General features: G+C 49.9%; 1 protein-coding gene across 11 annotated transcripts in view; it reads left to right on the top strand.

Moving 5' to 3' along the window:
* SCARB1 (scavenger receptor class B member 1) overlaps positions 1–16,440 on the top strand; it is an 87,520-nt gene that overhangs the window by 27,855 nt on the left and 43,225 nt on the right. Inside the window, exon 1 of one of the 11 annotated variants that reach the window (XM_054664702.2) lies at positions 7,113–7,130. The exons of the other annotated variants lie outside the window; for them this stretch is intronic. The gene's annotated coding sequence lies outside the window, so the exon portion shown is untranslated. Of the gene's footprint in view, positions 1–7,112; positions 7,131–16,440 lie in introns of those variants that run through there. 11 annotated transcript variants of the gene reach the window in all.

Raw genomic sequence — 16,440 nt, 5'->3', positions numbered from 1 at the left:
AGATACTGTCAACAGATTCAAATATTTTGAAATATCATGTGATTCAAAACCCATCTACTGGCCAAATCTGGCCCATGGGCCCAGTTTGTGGCATCTGGTTCAGGAAGAGACAAGACCTAGTTTGTGTTTTTTTTAGTGGGGGCGGGGAGGATGCGGTGGATAAGAAATTTTGAGTGAATTAAAAAAAATTTATGAAAAATTTCAAGGGCTGGGTGCAGTGTCTCACGTTCGTAATCCAGCTCTTTGGGAGGTTGAAGCGGGAGAATTGGTTTAGGCCAGGAGTTTCAGACCAGCCTGGGCAACATAGCGAGACCCCTACAAAAAATAAAATCTACAAAAAATGAAAAAATTAGCTGAGTATGGTGACAGAAGCTGCTGTGGTCCCAGCTACAAGGAGGCTGAGGCAGGAAGATGGTTTGAGCCCAGGAGTTCAAGGCTACAGTGAGCTCGGACTGCACCAGTGCACTCCAGCCAGGGTGACAGAGCAAGACCCTGTCTCTTAAAAAAAAAATTCAAACATACATAAAAATAGACCGGTGTGATGGTCATGGGCCCTGTAACTTGCTGAGGAGATATCAAGTCTTGCCTTCTGCATGTGCCTCTAGTATAGCCACGGCACTTCATGGTGCATTGGAGTCTGGATGCTGGAGGGCTCACTAAAACACGGATCACCAGGCCCCAGCCCCTGAGTGTCTGAGTCGGCAGACCTGGCATGGAGCCTGGGAATCTGCTTTTTTATCGAGTTCCCAAGTGATGCTGATGTTGCTGGTTTGGAGACCGCCTTTTTTTGGGGGGGGTGGACAGGGTCTTGCTCTGTTGTGCAGCCTGGAGTGTAGTGGTGCAATCACAGCTCACTGCAGCCTCGACCTCCTGGGCCCAAGCAATCCTCCTGCCTCAGCCTCCCAAGTAGCTGGGACTACAAGTACATGCCACCATGCCTGGCTATTGTAAAAAAATTTTGTTCTAGAGATGAGATCTTGCTATGTTGCCCAGACTGTTGAACTCCTGGGCTCAAGTGATCCTCCCATCTTTGCCTTCCAAAGTGCTGGGATTACAGGCGTGAGCCACCACGCTCAGCCAGGGACCACACTTCAAGAACCACTGCCCGAACGGGTACCTAGTAAACACCACCACAATGATAAAGCAAAAGAAGATCCCCAAGCATGACCACAGTACTATGCTCACACCAAAAGTCGTTTGTAGGGCAGTAATGAGGTTTGAAAGGTGGACCTGCTCCAGTGTTCAGAAATTGCCCGAGACCTCATGCCTGGAGTGGGAGGCTCTGCCTGGACCCTCAGCCCCTTGTTGGTTGGGCCCCTTTTGGGGGCCTCAGGGGCTGTGGCTCAGGGACCAGCACAAGGGACTGGCACCGGTGACGTCTGTTTCTGGTCCCAGCCCAGCCTGGAAGTTTCTGGGAACCTGAGGACCCTGGAGTGGTTCTGACCTCTGGCTGCCTCCCTGTCCCCCCGTGTGTCCCGTGGGAGCTCACTGGCTTGGGAGGCCTGCTTTTGACAAGACCCCTGGCTCTGGCCTTGCAGGGCCCCTCAGGCCCCTGCTGGCTGTTGCCTGCATTCTTCCTCCCGTGTGGCTGAGGATGAAGCTGGCTTAGCCCTTTTCAGGGCGGGCCTCGGTTTGTGTTTCTGGACACCCTCGTGTCACTGGCAGGAGGTCTCGGGAGTCACGAGGAGGCAGTGCAGGCAGCACGGGCACGTCCGCAGCCCAGAGGGCTTGCTTTTCAGATCCCAGCTGCAAGAACAAAGTGCCCCCGCTGAGCTGCTTGAAAGCAGCCGCGGGAGAGTGTCCTGCTCCGCAGATCATTCCCCGGCCCGGGTTTCTCTTAGGACAGCTCAGGCCGAAACACAGCAGGGTTCAAAAGCGGGGGACGTGTGAGCATCCTGGGCGTGGAGCTTCCCATTAAAGAGGACACTGGGCTTCCTGCTGGGTCCACCTTGTTTCTAGTGAAGCCTGCCTTCTGGCCAAGATAGGGCTGTGGGGAGAGGAAGGGGTGCACGGGGCAAATGTCACACTCCCTGGTGCAGGGGTGTTCCCTGGGGTGGAGGGGGCTGTGTGGGAGGATGCTCTGGGGTCTCTGGGTTGGCAGGCTTAACAATGTCCCCAAAAGGTGCTGGCGTCCTGATCCCCAGGACCTGTGAATATGTGACCTTCCTCAGCAAAAGTGGCTTTGTAGGCGTGATTAAGTTAAGGATCTTACACCAGGCATGATGGCTCACACCTGTAATCCCAGCACTTTGGGAGGCCAAGGTGGGAGATTTTTGAGCCCAGGAGTTTAAGACCAGCTTGGGCAACATAGTGAGACCCCATCTCTATAAAAAAATTTAAAAATTAGCCAGGTGTGGTGGTGTGTGCTTGTGGTCCCAGTTGTGTGGGAGGCTGAGGAAGGAGAATTGCTTCAGCCCGGGAGTTCGAGGCTGCAGTAAGCCGTGATCACACCACTGCATTCCAGCCTGGCAACAGAGTGAGACCCTGTCTCAAAAAAAAAAAAAAGTTAAGGATCTTGAGATGGGAGATGAACTTGGATTGTCCCAGGGGCCACGATGCTTTCACAAGGATCTTTGTCAGAGGGAGGCAGGAGGGTGAGAGTAGGAGATGTGACCGCAGAAGCAGGGGGTGGAGTGATGAGGGGACAGGAGCCAAGGAATGTGGAGGCCTCTTAGAAGCTGGGAAACGGAAGGCAATGGATTCCCCCTGAGCTCTGGAAGGAAGCACCCTGCCTGCACCGTGACTTTCATCCCATCTCAGGGGCAGTCCCAGTTTGGACTTCTCCCCCCGAGAACTGTAAGATAATAACTTTGTATTGATCTGAGCCAGTGTTAATTGTTAATTCTTACAGCAGCATTGGGAAGCTAATACAATGAAAATGCTTCCATTAAAGCCAGGTCATTAACATGATAGTATAATCTGGTTTGGGTGGGCTTAAATAAAATATTTAAACTTAAAATAATGTTGTGTTAATATGTGAACTTTTGAAATTGTCAGTGTTTTTACAAAAAGACTTTAATGTTCTGGAAAAAGTATAAATATGGGGTGCACATTTTTTCCTTTTGCTTGAAGCTGTAATATGATTTGGTGAGGCACTGATTTGGCCCTCCCTGTATTGCCGCGACAGAGCCTGCTTGTTTTAAAATAACTTTCTGTTTTAGAACAGTTTTTTTTTTTTTTTTTGAGACCAAGTCTCACTCTGTTGCCCAGGCTGGAGTGCAGTGGCACAATCTCGGCTCACTAGAACCTCCGCCTTCCAGGTTCAAGTGATTCTCCTTCCTCAGCCTCCCAAGTAGCTGGGACCACAGGTACCTGACACCACACCTGGCTAATTTTTGTATTTTTAGTAGAGACGGGATTTCACTATGTTGGCCAGGCTAGTCTCCAACTCCTGACCTCAAGTGATCCACCTGCCTTGGCCTCCCAAAGTGCTAGGATTCCACAGGTGTGAGCCACCGCGCCCGGCCTAGAACAGTTCGACTTTCAGAAAAATTGGGAAGATAGTGCTGAGTTCCCACATATCCCACAGCCAGTGTCCCCTGCTATTAACATCTTAAAGGAATGGGATACATTTGTTGCTACGAATGAACCAATGTTGATACATCAGTAATAACTAACATCCAGACAGGATTCAGGTTTCCTTCGTTTCTCCTTCGTATCATTTTCTGTCCCAGGACCCAATCCAGGGCCCCACATTGCGTTTGTCCCTCACGTTGCCTTAGGATCCTCTGGTCTCTGTGGGTTCTCAGACTTTCCTGGCTTTGGATGACCTGGATTGCGTTCCTGAGCACCGGCTAGGAATTTTGCAGGACGCCCCTCTGCTGGGATTTGTCTGGATTGTTCTTCTATTGATTAGGCCCTAGTTCCGGGTTTTGGAAGGAAGATCGCAGTGACAAAGGGCTGTTCCCAGCACATTATGTCAACATGACCTGTCCCTGCTGCATGGGTCCTATCCTTTATTCCTTGTTACAGGTAAAGAAACAGGCACAGGAAGTTGTATCAGGCGCCTGCTGGTAGGTGGAGGATGGGCAGGGGGTTGAGGGGACAGGGAGTGGACAGAGCCCCTTTGCTGGTAAAGAGGGGACCCCAGACCTCTCACGTCTCTCCAGGGCCCCTGGTGGTCTCCTGGCTGGCCTCGCTGCTCTGCTTCAGAAATCAGATTTGACGGGGCACTGGGACCCTGATTGGGCCTTGGTGGCTGTAGGTGCTCTCTTATTAGAGACACCACTTGAGGGTGTATTGAACATCTGAAGAGTACCCACCCCTGGATCAATAATTTTTTGCTTTAGGCCAGGCGCAGTGGCTCACGTCTGTAATCCCAGCACTTTGGGAGGCCAAGGTGGGCCGATCACCTGAGGTCAGGAGTTGGAGACCTCAGCCTGGCCGACATGGTAAAACCCCATTTCTGTCAAAAATACAAAAATCAGTCCAGGCGCGGTGGCTCATGCCTGTAATCCTAGCACTTTGGGAGGCCGAGGCAGGCAGATCACCTGAGGTCAGGAGTTTGAGACCAGCCTGGCCAATTTGGCAAAACCCCGTCTCTACTTAAAAAAATACAAAAATTAGCCAGGTGTGGTGGCGGGCATCTGTAATCCCAGCTACTCGGGGGGCTGAGGCAGGAGAATTGCTTGAACCCGGGAGGCAGAGGTTGCAGTGAGCCGAGATCGCGCCACTGCACTCCAGCCTGGGTGACAGAGCAAAACTCCGTCTAAAAAAAAAAAAAATCAGCTGGGCATGGTGGCGTATGCCTGTAGTCCCAGCTATTCTGGAGGCTGAGGCAGGAGAATTGCTTGAACCTGGGAGGTGGAGGTTGCAGTGAGCTGAGATCACACCACTGCACTCCAGCCTGGGCGACAGAGTGAGACTCTGTCTGAAAAAAGAAAAAATTTGTTTTGCTTTAATTTTTTTTCTTTTTAAAAATTGAAGTATCAAATACATTAAGAAAAGTGCACAATTTCGGTTAGAGGTTGATGGATTTTCACCTAGGTATGCACGCTTGTAATGACCCCCTATACCAAGTGTAAACGGCTCCCCCGCACCCCTCCCTGTCAGTATCCACCCCTGAGGTCCTGCTGCCCCCACCTCTATCCCCATGGATTGGTTTTGCCATTCCCCGGGACATCACTTATATGGACTCATGCACGTGGTCCCTGTGTGTGATTTACCCTGTCATTGTGTGTCTCAATTGGTCATTCCCTTTTGTCGCTGGGTAGCATTCCATGGTATGAGTGTGTCCCCATTTGTCATGCATTCACTTGCTTGTAGACATTTGTGTTGTTTCCAGTTTTGGGCTGTTATGGGTACGGCTGCTATGAGCATTTGTGGATAATCTTTGTGTGGGTGCATGCTTTCATTTTTCTGGGACAAATACTGGGGGTGGGATTGCTATATTGTAGGGTGAACGTCCAGCTTTGGTAGAAGAAGTATATTCCACAGTGACTGCACTAATGCACTTCCACCAGCAATGTGTGAGCACTCTGGCTGCTCCACATCCTCACCAGCACTTGTTATTGTCAGTCTTTTTCATTGTAGCCATTCTGGTGTATGGCATGGGATCTCACTGTGAGTCCAGTGGACATTTCTCTGATGACTAAGCCACCCAGGGCTGGTGGGTGGCTCCAGGAAGTCACAGGAATCCTTTCTCCTATCTCCTATTCTGCTCCGCCCTTCTTCATGTGTGGCTTTCATTCTTAAGGGTGCCTCATGATCCAAGATGGCTGCTCTAGCTCCATCCATTGTGACTGAATTCCGGGCAGCAGGAAGGGGGACTTATCAACAACTACATAGAAATTTCAGATATTGATAATGTCAGGGAGACAAAACAGGGTGATGAATACAATGTGATGGGGGAAGGGCTGCTTTAGGAAGAATGGTATTTTCATCCATTTTGTTCACTATTGAAGTGCCCAGGCCTAGAGCAGAGCCTGCCATACAGTGGGGCTCAATAGAGATGGTTAAGGGATTGAAAAGTGCTCAGGGAAGGTCTCATGGAGAAAGTGACTTTAGACTTGAGAAGTGAGGGGTTCACTTTTGTGGGCATCAGGGGAAAGATTGCCCCTGGAGGAGCAAAGAGTCAGTGCAAAGGCCCTGTGGCAGAAACTTGCCTGGTGGCTCAGGAGCACAGCAAGGCCAGTGTGGCTGCAGCAGAGTGAGCGAGGGAGATAGGAATGGGGGAGGAGACTGGAGTGACTACAGGGAGCTGGGTTGTGCAAGACCTCATAGGTCACTGTCAGGAATTTAGATTCTATTCTGAGATAAATAGGGAGGCATGGGGGAGGTTTGAGCAGAATGACATGCTCTGACTTTAATCTTAAAAGGATAACTTGGATTCTGTGGGGAGAACGGGGCGGGGGGCAAGAGCAGAGGCAGGAAAACAGCGGGGAAACTACGGCACCCATCCATACAAGCCAGGATGGGGGCCAGGATGGTGTTGGAGAGAAGTGGATGGATTTGAGGCATGCTTTAAAGCGAGAGCAGCCCAGCCTTGCTGATGGAGGGTGCTAGGTGGGAGGAAAATGGAGGACTCACGAATGACTCAACCTCTTCGCTTAAGCAACTTACAAGCGTGGGTTTCTTGTAAAAACCTTTTATTTTAGTCTTCTTACCTTAGTCCTTTAAAAATCAAAAGAAGTTGGAACATGAGCCAAGGGTGTGGTGTTCCCAAGTCCCAGATTGGATTAGCCTGTGTCGTAGTTGTTCCTGCATCTTAAGGCCCCATGGAGCTGGGGATGCCTGGAGCCCTGGGATTGAGAGTGTAGTCAGCCACTGACTGCTGGTCCAGAGTGGGCAGGGCCTGGCCTTGTCCCAGAACTAGGCTTCGTCTGGGCAAACTGGCTTCTTGGCTCATTTGGTCAGAGGTGTGTTTCTTGGAAGCCTGTTTTCTCTTCTCATAGGAGGAGGAATTAGACCTTGCAATTCAGTGGCCAGGTTAAGTTAATGATTCATTTGTGAAGCTCCCATGCAAGGAGCCCAGCGGGGATGGCCTAGGAGAGAAGCGTGAGGGCACAGGCCTAGACGTGGATACGGAGCCTGGGGCTCTGTCTCTCCCTGCTCCTGTGACCTTGGTCAGGCGTTTGGCTTTGGAGCCTCAGTGTCTGCTTCGATGAGACGAGCCATTGAGAATTTAAGAGGTGAAGTAGGTGGAAGCGTTTCGCTACCTGAACAGGGCCGGGCAGATTGTCCAGACGATTCTGCTCCCCTGGTGTCTGAGGGCAGGGGCGTCTTAGGGCAGGGGCCCCATCGTGTTCATCCCTGTGTCTTTAAATTCCTAGCATAGCATCTAGCATGGGGCGGGTGATTGTACAGGGCATGAACTGCAATCCCAATGAGGTCAGAGCAGCCTCACTGTAGGCCGAGGTCGTTCCAGTGGGCTTCATGGAGGAGGTGGCACCTGGGCGAGCGGGGTGTTAGGTTTGGAGGTCAGGGGCCTCTCCAGGTGCAGGGGAGAGTGCTGTGGGTGGTAGGAAGAGAATGCTAATAATTAATATCTATGAAATCTTCATCTCATCCATCACACATTTACCGAGTTGTTGCCCCGGCCTAAACAGGCGGCACTCTCTGTGTATTAAAAAAAAAAAAAAAATCCCTTCTTAAGTATGAGCTGTTTAAAACACACAAAGGAGGACTAGCGTTACCACCCGGTAGACATTTCCACGTTGATTATATGGTTTCAGGTCTCACTTTTGCTCATTCACCCAGAAAATATTTACAGAGCTCCTGCAAGGTGCCAAGAGCTGTCCCAGGCCCTGAGGACAGACACATCGCCAAACAAAGCAGCTGAGGATCTTGCCCTTGTGGGTTTATGGCCAGGCAGGTGATACAGATGGAGAGCAATAAACCTGATAAGCTAATTATACCGTGTGCTCGAAGGCCACAAGCAGCATGGAAACAACACGGCAGGTCGGGAGGTCAGGAGTTTTAGGGGCAGGTTGGATGAGCCTTCTGAGAAGGGGGCATGTAAGCAGAGATTCGAAGGGGTGAGGGATTTGACCGCGTGTTTAGGAGGAAGCAGTGGGTGCAAAGGCCCTGGGGCAGGAGCGTGGCCTCTTAGACAGGATAGCAAGGAGGCTGTGGGGCTGGGCTGAGTAACAGACAGTGGTTGTGGAATGAGACCACCGCTTCTCCTGTTGTCCTTCCCAGCTTCTCCCCAGCCTCCCCTTTTCCCTAGTTTATAAGACAGGAGAAAAGGGAGAAAGCAAAAAGTTGGAAAGAAACAGAAGTAAGATAAATAGCTAGACGACCTTGGCGCCACCACCTGGCCCTGGCGGTTAAAATAATAATAATAATAATATTAACCCCCGACCAAAACTACTGGTGTTATCTGTAAATTCCAGACGTTGTATGAGAAAGCACTGTAAAACTTTCTGTTCTGTTAGCTGATGTATGTAGCCCCCGGTCACGTTCCTCACACTTACTTGATCTATTATGACCCTTTCACATGGACCCCTTAGAGTTGTAAGCCCTTAAAAGGGCTAGGAATTTCTTTTTCGGGGAGCTCGGCTCTTAAGACGCGAGTCTGCCGATGCTCCCGGCCGAATAAAAACCTCTTCCTTCTTTAATCCGGTGTCTGAGGAGTTTTGTCTGTGACTTGTCCTGCTACAGTTGGATGTGGGGCCAGAGAGAAAACAGGGGCCAGACCAGGCAGAGGGGCTTGTAGGCCAATGTTCGGACGGTGGCTCGTATGTTATTTTCAAGAAATAACATGTTCACAATGACAGTTAAAGCTTTTCCCACATCCCCAGCCCCCAGCCCTCTCCTGAGATTGTTTGCAGGTATCATTTCCCTGAATGTTTTTCTACATTTCCACATGGGTTTGTCTTCAGAAAGAATATAGAGTATTATTTCATGTGTTTGGAAAATTCACATCAAGAGGCCCATGTCAATTGTTTCTTTCTTTAGCCTTTTCTCCACTCAAGATTTTTTTTTCTTTAAAAATAAAAATTGAGGCCAGGTGCAGTGGCTGACACCTATAATCCCAGCACTTTGGGAGGCTGAAGCGAGTGGATCACTTGAGCTCAGGAGTTCAAGACCAGCCTGGGCAACATAGTGAGACCTTGTCTCTACTAAAAGCAAAAAAATAAAAAAATAAAAAAATAGCCGGGCGTGGTGGTATGTGCCTTGTAGTCCCAGCTACTCAGGAGGCTGAGGTGAGAGGATTGCTTGATCTGGGGAGATCAGGAAGTCAAGGCTCTCCAGCCTGGGCAACTGAGCGAGACTCTGTTTCAAAATAAATAAATAATAAAAATTATGTATATTTAAGGCATCCAAATGCTGTTTTGCTATATACACACACATAGTGAAATGATTACTACGGTTAAGCAGATTAACATATGTATCTCCTCATATAGTCACCTCTTTTTTTTTTTTTTTTTTTTTTGAGACAGGGTCTCGCTCTGTCACCCAGGCTAGAGTGCAGTGGGGTGATCACGGTTCACTGCAGCCTTGAACTCTCAGGCTCAAGTGATCCTCCCACTTAAGCCTCCTGAGTAGCTGGGACCACAGGTGCGTGCCACTGTGCCTGGCTAATTTTTGTATTTTTTATAGAGACGGGCTCCCTATGTTGCCCAGGTTGTTCTCAAACTCCTGACCTCAAGTGATCCTCCCACCTCGGCCTCCCAAAGTGCTGGGATTACAGGCATGAGTCCCGGCCACCTCTTTGTTTTTAGTGGTGAGAGCACCTGAAATCTGCTTCCAGTGTACAGTACAGTATTAATCACAGTCCTCGTGTTGTGCATGCAACCTCCAGACCACCCATCCCACATGACTGCAGCTTTGCGCCCTGTGACCTGCATCTCCCCACCTCCCCAGCCTCCGCCCCGTAAGCACCATTCAACTCTCTGTGTATTCAATGTCTTCAGATTCCTCACCTCTAAAAGACAAATCTGGAAGTATTTGTCCTGCAGTATTTGTCCTTCTGTCAAGATTCTGCCTTTGAGATATCTGCAAGTTGATGGCGTTTACTCACCGTGCAGCCACCGTGTGTGCAGAAGCCCAGCTTATCTTTGACTGAGAACCTGGCTGGGCTCTCTGTTGTTTTTCAAGGCAGGGTCTCGCTCTGTCACCCAGGCTGGAGTGCAATGGTGTGATCTCGGCTCACTGCAACCTCCGCCTCCCGGGCTCAAGCGATTCTCCCACCTCAGCCTCCCGAGTAGCTGGGACTACAGGTGCATGTCACCGTGCTTGGGTAATTTTTGTAGTTTTAGTAGAGATGGGGTTGCACCATGTTGGCCCGGCTGGTCTGGAACTCCTGACCTCAAGTGATCCACCCGCCTCGGCCTCCCAAAGTGTTGGGATCACAGGTGAGCCCCCGTGCCTGGCCCTCTGTTCTTTTTTTGAGGTCTGACAATTCTTCTGGCGCTTTCTTGCACACTTAGGAGAATCTTTCTAGGGCAGAGTTTTCAAACTGTCAGATGTGATCAGATTGTGGGTTGTGAAATAAGTGGGGTGGGTGGGGATCAGCTTTTTTTTTTTTTTTTTTTTTTGAGATGGAGTCTCGCTCTGTCGCCCAGGCTGGAGTGCAGTGGCGCAATTTTGGCTCGCTGCAACCTCCGCCTCCTGGATTCAAGCGATTCTCCTGCCTCAGCCACCCGAGTAGCTGGGACTACAGGCATCTGCCACCACGCCCGGCTAATTTTTTTGTATTGTTAGTAGAGACAGGGTTTCACTGTGTTGGCCAGGATGATCTTGATCTCCTGACCTCATAATTCGCCCGCCCCAGCCTCCCAAGGTGCTGGGATTACAGGCGTGAGCCACTGCACCTGGCCTGGGATCAGCATTTTAAAAACAGAATGGAATAGGATAGAATATCAGAGGGGCGAATAATGGAGTCATAACGTAAGTTGCATCATGCTGGGAAGGTGCGTGTTCCCTCATGAGGCTTCTGGTGGGTGTGCAGGTCGTGGCCCTAGCGTGGCAGGAGCTGGGAAGCTGGTGCTCTGCACCATGTCTGAACAGGGAACCCACAGACCATGGGGCTTTGCTCACACCTGACCTGATTAGAAACTGTCCCAACTCCCCAGTGGCCTGACCCCCGCTGTGCACAGCGGTCCTGTTTCCAAACATCTTTGCCTGTAGTTGTTTTCTTGGATGTCCTAATTTTTGCTCATCTACTGGGAAATGATATCTCATTTTAATTTGGAGTGAATCTTTCTTTTTGAAATTGTGATTAAGATCCAGTTAACATAAAATTCACCAAAACCATTTACAAATGTACAGTTTAGTGGCATTTAGTGCGTTCGCAAGGTTGCGCAACCGTCACCACGATCTAGTTCCAAAGCATTCTCATTACCGTGTACCCATTAAGCAGTCACCCACCATTCCTTTCTCCCCCAGCCCCTGGCAACCACCAATCTGCTGTCTCTGGATTTGCCTATTCTGGGCATTTCATAAGTGTGGTCAGACACTAAGTGTGGCCTTTTGACTGGCTTCTTTCACTCCATGTCAGGTTTTTGAGGTTTGTCCATGTGATGGCATGTGTCAGTGTTGCATTCCTTTCTTTTTCTTTCTTTCTTTCTCTTTTTTTTTTTTTTTTGAGATGAAATCTCGGTCTGTTACCCAGGCTGGAGTGCAGCGGCGCAATCTTGGCTCTCACTGCAACCTCCGCCTCCCGGGTTCAAGCGATTCTCCTGCCTCAGCCTCCCGAGTAGCTGGGAATACAGTTGGCTGCCACCATGCCCAGCTAATTTTTGTTTTTTTTTTTTTTTTTTTTTTTTTAGTAGAGGCGGGGTTTCACCATGTTGGCCAGGCTGGTCTTGAACTCCTGACCTCAGGTGGTCCACTTGCCTCAGCCTCCCAAAGTGCTGGGATTACAGATGTGAGCCACCACACCCGGCCGCATTCCTTTCTTTAAAATTATTTTTTTTGGCTCTTTAAATACATTTCTTTTTTACGCAGTAGTAAACAGCCAACCCATGCATTCCTTTTTCTGAATGATTCAGATGCCGCTGTCTGTACAGACCATACTGCGTTCAGCCATTCATCTGTTGACGGACTCTTGGGTTGTTTTCGCCCATTGCGAACAGTGCTGCTGTGCACATTCTTGTACGTGTTGTTTTTTACACCCATTTTCAGTTCTTCTTGGGTCTGTTCTGGGGAGTGGAGTTGCAGGGTCATACGGTAACTTTGTGTTTGATCGTTTGAGGAACGGTCAGACTGGTTTCCACAGTGGCTGTTCCACGTTACACTTCTGCCGGCAATGCATAAAGGTTCCAGTTCCCACACCCTTGCCAACACTTGCTATTTTCCATGAAAAAAAATTCTAGCCATCCTGGTGGGTGAGAAGTGGTGGCCCATTGTGACTTTGATTTGGATTTCCCTGATGATGTCAAGCACCTTTTCATGAGCTTGTTGGCTATTTGTGTATTTTCTTTGGAGAAAGGTCTTTTCAAGTCCTTTGCCCATTTGCAGTTAATCTTTTATTTTTAAAATTTCACATTATAGTTTCAAAAGGGTTTTAGTGAAGTGTAGCACATGTATAGAAAAGCCCACATATAAAGGGAATAACACCATACATTTTTCAGTGAACATAGTACCGGGTAACCAGCAACCAGATCAGGAAACAGAATTTTCACCCCCTTATCCCCCAACCTCCCAGGTGACCCCTGTTCTGGTTTCTATTGATATGTTAGTCTTGCCTGTTCTAGAACGTCACATAAATGGGATTATATGTGTATGCACATATCTGCCTTTTGATCAACATGATTGCATTATATTTTAAAGGTAGTAATAGTATTCATTTTTAAATTATTTTTTACTTAAAATATTCCGGAGATTGTTCCATAGCGGTAAATATAGCATGTCATGGGTGGTGGTGTTGCTGTTGTTTTTTTCAGACAGGGTCTTGCTTTGTGGCCCAGACTGGAGTGCAGGCACATGGTCACGGCTCACTGCAGCCTTGAACTCCTGGGCTCAAGTGATCCTCCCAGCTCAAGTGGACCACAGGTGTGCGCCACCATGCCCAGCTAATATTTTTTGTATTTTTAGTAGAGACACGGTTTCACCATGTTGCCCAGGCTGCTCTTGAACTCCTGGCTTCAAGAAATTCTCCTGGCTTGGCCTCCCAAAGTCCTTGGATTACAGGCATGAGCCACCATGCCTGGCCTAATTTGATGAGTTGCATCAGATGTATACACTTCACCTATATGGCAACCAAAATCAAGATAGCTGGGCCAGTTCACGTCAGTCCCCTCCCTCCATCCCGGTCCCCGGCAGCCACTGGTCTGGCTTCTCTCTCTAGAGTATTCCCTTTCCCCGATGTCGCGGAAATGGTGTTGTGTAGTATGATTCTTCTTTTCTTTTTTTTGCTGGGGGTAGTGCTTCTGAGGCTCACCTGTGTTGTGGTGTTCATCCATGGTTGGTTCTTTTTGATTGCCAGGTAGCATTCCATTGTGTGGATATGTGGCAATTCATTTATCTGTTGATGGATATTTGAGTTGTTTCCAACTGTCAAATATGGATATATCATTCCATATTTGTTTTTGGTGAACATTCAGGCAAGTCACGCTCTTAAAGGCTTCCCAGCCTTTGCACAGGCTGTGTCCTCTGCCAGGCACTCCTCCACCATCTTCTTTTCCTAGCAAAGCCCAGCTTATTTTAAAATTCCCAGCTCAGATGTCCCCTCCTCCAGGCAGCCTTCCTGGGCTCAAAGGGTCTATTTCGCCGGATGGGAGGGAGTGGCGTCCAACAAGGGCTCACCTTGGCATTCTACCCCAACTCTGTGTTCCAGGGCCATGGTCTTTGACCTTGGGGGTGGTGGGGACAGAATCACAGAATCAGCCATGTTAGGCAAAAGGCCACAGTGTCCCCATCACTGTTATCTAATCAGCTGCCTGGTCTAGTGTGATGGAAAAAAGTCATCCTGCTGATCAAAAGCAGGGCAAAGTCCATCCCTTAACCCGGGTGGAGGTGGGGCAGAGGAGGAAGGGTCACTTAATGACTGCAGGGCTGACCCTCTGGTGCCCGGGGTCTTCAGACCTTGTTCTAAGCACTTTACCTCCATGGACTCATTCAAACCTCACAGCAGCCCATGAGGCGACACTCTCCTTACGCCCATTGTATGGTTGAGGAAACTGAGACTCGGAGAAGGTCAGTGACCCATCCCTGATCACCCAGTTGGACAGGGCTGCGCTGGGTCTCTGAAGATTCCCTTTGGGCAGTGCTGAATGAATGGGCTGAAACCCAGGGCCTGAAAGCCTCTTCTTTGGGGAAAGAGAGAGAGAGAGAGAGAGAGAGAGAGAGATTGAGACATGGACACGCGGCCGGATCCCATGACTTCTTGGTTTAGCCCTGATTCATCTTCAGAACCAGGCCAAGCGGCCAGGGGAGGAGGAAAGCATGGTGAGATTCCAAAGGAGAAAGGTATCTCCAGCCCAGCAGCCTCTGCTGAGAAACCAGGTGGGAGAGGGAGGCTGCAAAGGGAAATTGAGGCTGCGTGTGTGTGTGTGTGAGATGGAGTCTCGCTCTGTTGCCCAGGCTGGAGTGCAGTGGTGTGATCACAGATCGCTGCAACCTCTGCTTCCTGGGCTCAAGTCATCCTCCCACCTCAGCCTCCCAAGTGGCTGGGACTATAGGCACCTGCCACCATGGATGGCTGATTTTTGTATTTTTTGTAGAGATGGAGTCTCCATGCTCAGGCTGGTCTTGAACTCCTGTGCTCAAGTGATCTGCCTGCCTCGGCCCCTCAAAGTGCTGGGATTACAGGTGTGAGCCACCGCACTGGGCCTTGTTTTGCTTTTTTAAAAAAGCAGCTTTATTAAGGTGTGATTGATATAAAATAATGGCACATATTTAATATATGCAGTTTGATGGGCTGGTGTGTGCACACCGGGAAACCCGCCCCTGAGATCCAGGTGCTGAACATACCTGTCACCTCTACGGTTCCCTCCTGCCCCCCACTGTTTTCTGTGGTGAGAACATATAGTTCGTGCTCTACTCCCCAAACACATTTTCCAGGGTTCTGGGTTTTGATGCTGTGTTTTCTATGGGGGGAGCACCAGCAGCTGGATGTGTCCCCCAGGCTGGAGAAGGGGTCTGGCCTGTGGTGAGCAGGGTCCCCAGGGCTGCAGGGTCTGTCCCAGACAGAGGGACCTGCAGTGCATGGGCTTTGAGGCTGGGTGAAGGCCAGGACTGAAGGAAGGGCTGGGCGATTGGGGCCTGAGAGCTGGGAGGGGCTGGAGCTGGTGCCTGTGGGCTGTGGTCGCATGGGGTGGCGGGAGCCGCCATGGGGTGGGGAGGGTGTTACTGAGGGGGCAGGACTGCTCTTTGATCCAGCTCACATACCACCTCCCCCAGGAAGACCTCCCGGACTCCTCAGTGCCCTCCAACTATTGGTTGAATCTCTCTCCAGCCTTAGTTGTGCCTCAGTTTGCTAATCTGTAACATGGGGGTAATAATAGTGGAGGTGGCTGCCTCAAAGAGTCACGGTGCTGTTCAGAGGATGAGAACACAGTGAACAGCATCACCAGGCTCATGGCGCACCCCGGAAATGCTCGCTTCTGTTACCTCATTAATATTGAGTTTCTGTGCCTTCGTTTGCACCTATGGGCTGCTCAGACCATAAGATGCTCCTTCTGGTGCTGGCAGCTGGGTAGGAAGACACGTTTATCAATAAACAATTATGGCACTTGAAGGCAAGTCTCTGATCTCCTGATTTTTCCAAGAGAACTCTGAAATCCAGATTTTACATTACATCTTCCAGTTTCTTGACAAAGAATTCAGCTTCTTCATTGACACGCCACGTAGGTCAAACTAGACACAGCTGTAGCTACAGTGTCACTAGCTCCTTCGTACAGATGAGAAACTTGAGGTTCACGGGCTGACTTGCCGAAGTGGCCCCGTGGAGTGCGACCCAGAGTCTGGCTGCCTCCAAATCTGCTCCTTCTGGGGGACATGGGGCTGGCCCTGACTGGCCAGCTCAGCTGTCTGCCTCCTGTAGAGCCTCTGCCTGTTGGTTCTGGCTGTCTGGGGACAATGGGGGCGGCTGTCCTTGTCTTAGAAGGCCATGTTCAAAAGAGGGTGGAAGGTGACGCAGCCGCCTGGCTTTGCGACATCAGCTCTAGTCTGATGGGCTGGGTCACTGCTGCCAGGCTCTGACGTGGTGTGGGCACTGAGGGGCCCGAGATATGTCCCGGCTGGGTTGAGGGTGGGGGTCAGGTGGACTGGGGGGGACCTCCCTGTGACACTGGGGCAGCGAATTATAGATCTAGAGGAGGAAAGCTGGCAGAGGAGTCCAAGTGGACCCCAGGCGTGTTTCCTATAGTCCCTTTAAGAAAACCATGTTTTTGCAACATTTTTAAATCAGGAGATTTCATATACATTTCTTTATTTCTGGTTTTCATGGAAAACTTCTGTGTTCTCATCTTCCGACTGGCTCACTCAGCCACACAGGGAGGCTCTCTCCCAGCGTCTCCCTACCACAGGGCCTTTGCACAGGCTGTGGTTGCT

Source organism: Pan troglodytes, chromosome 10, assembly GCF_028858775.2.
Source record: "Pan troglodytes isolate AG18354 chromosome 10, NHGRI_mPanTro3-v2.0_pri, whole genome shotgun sequence".
NCBI classification, from domain to species: Eukaryota; Metazoa; Chordata; class Mammalia; order Primates; family Hominidae; genus Pan; species Pan troglodytes.
The sequence above is the reverse complement of the archived record's forward strand: the minus strand, read 5'-3'. Positions and strand labels throughout refer to the sequence as shown.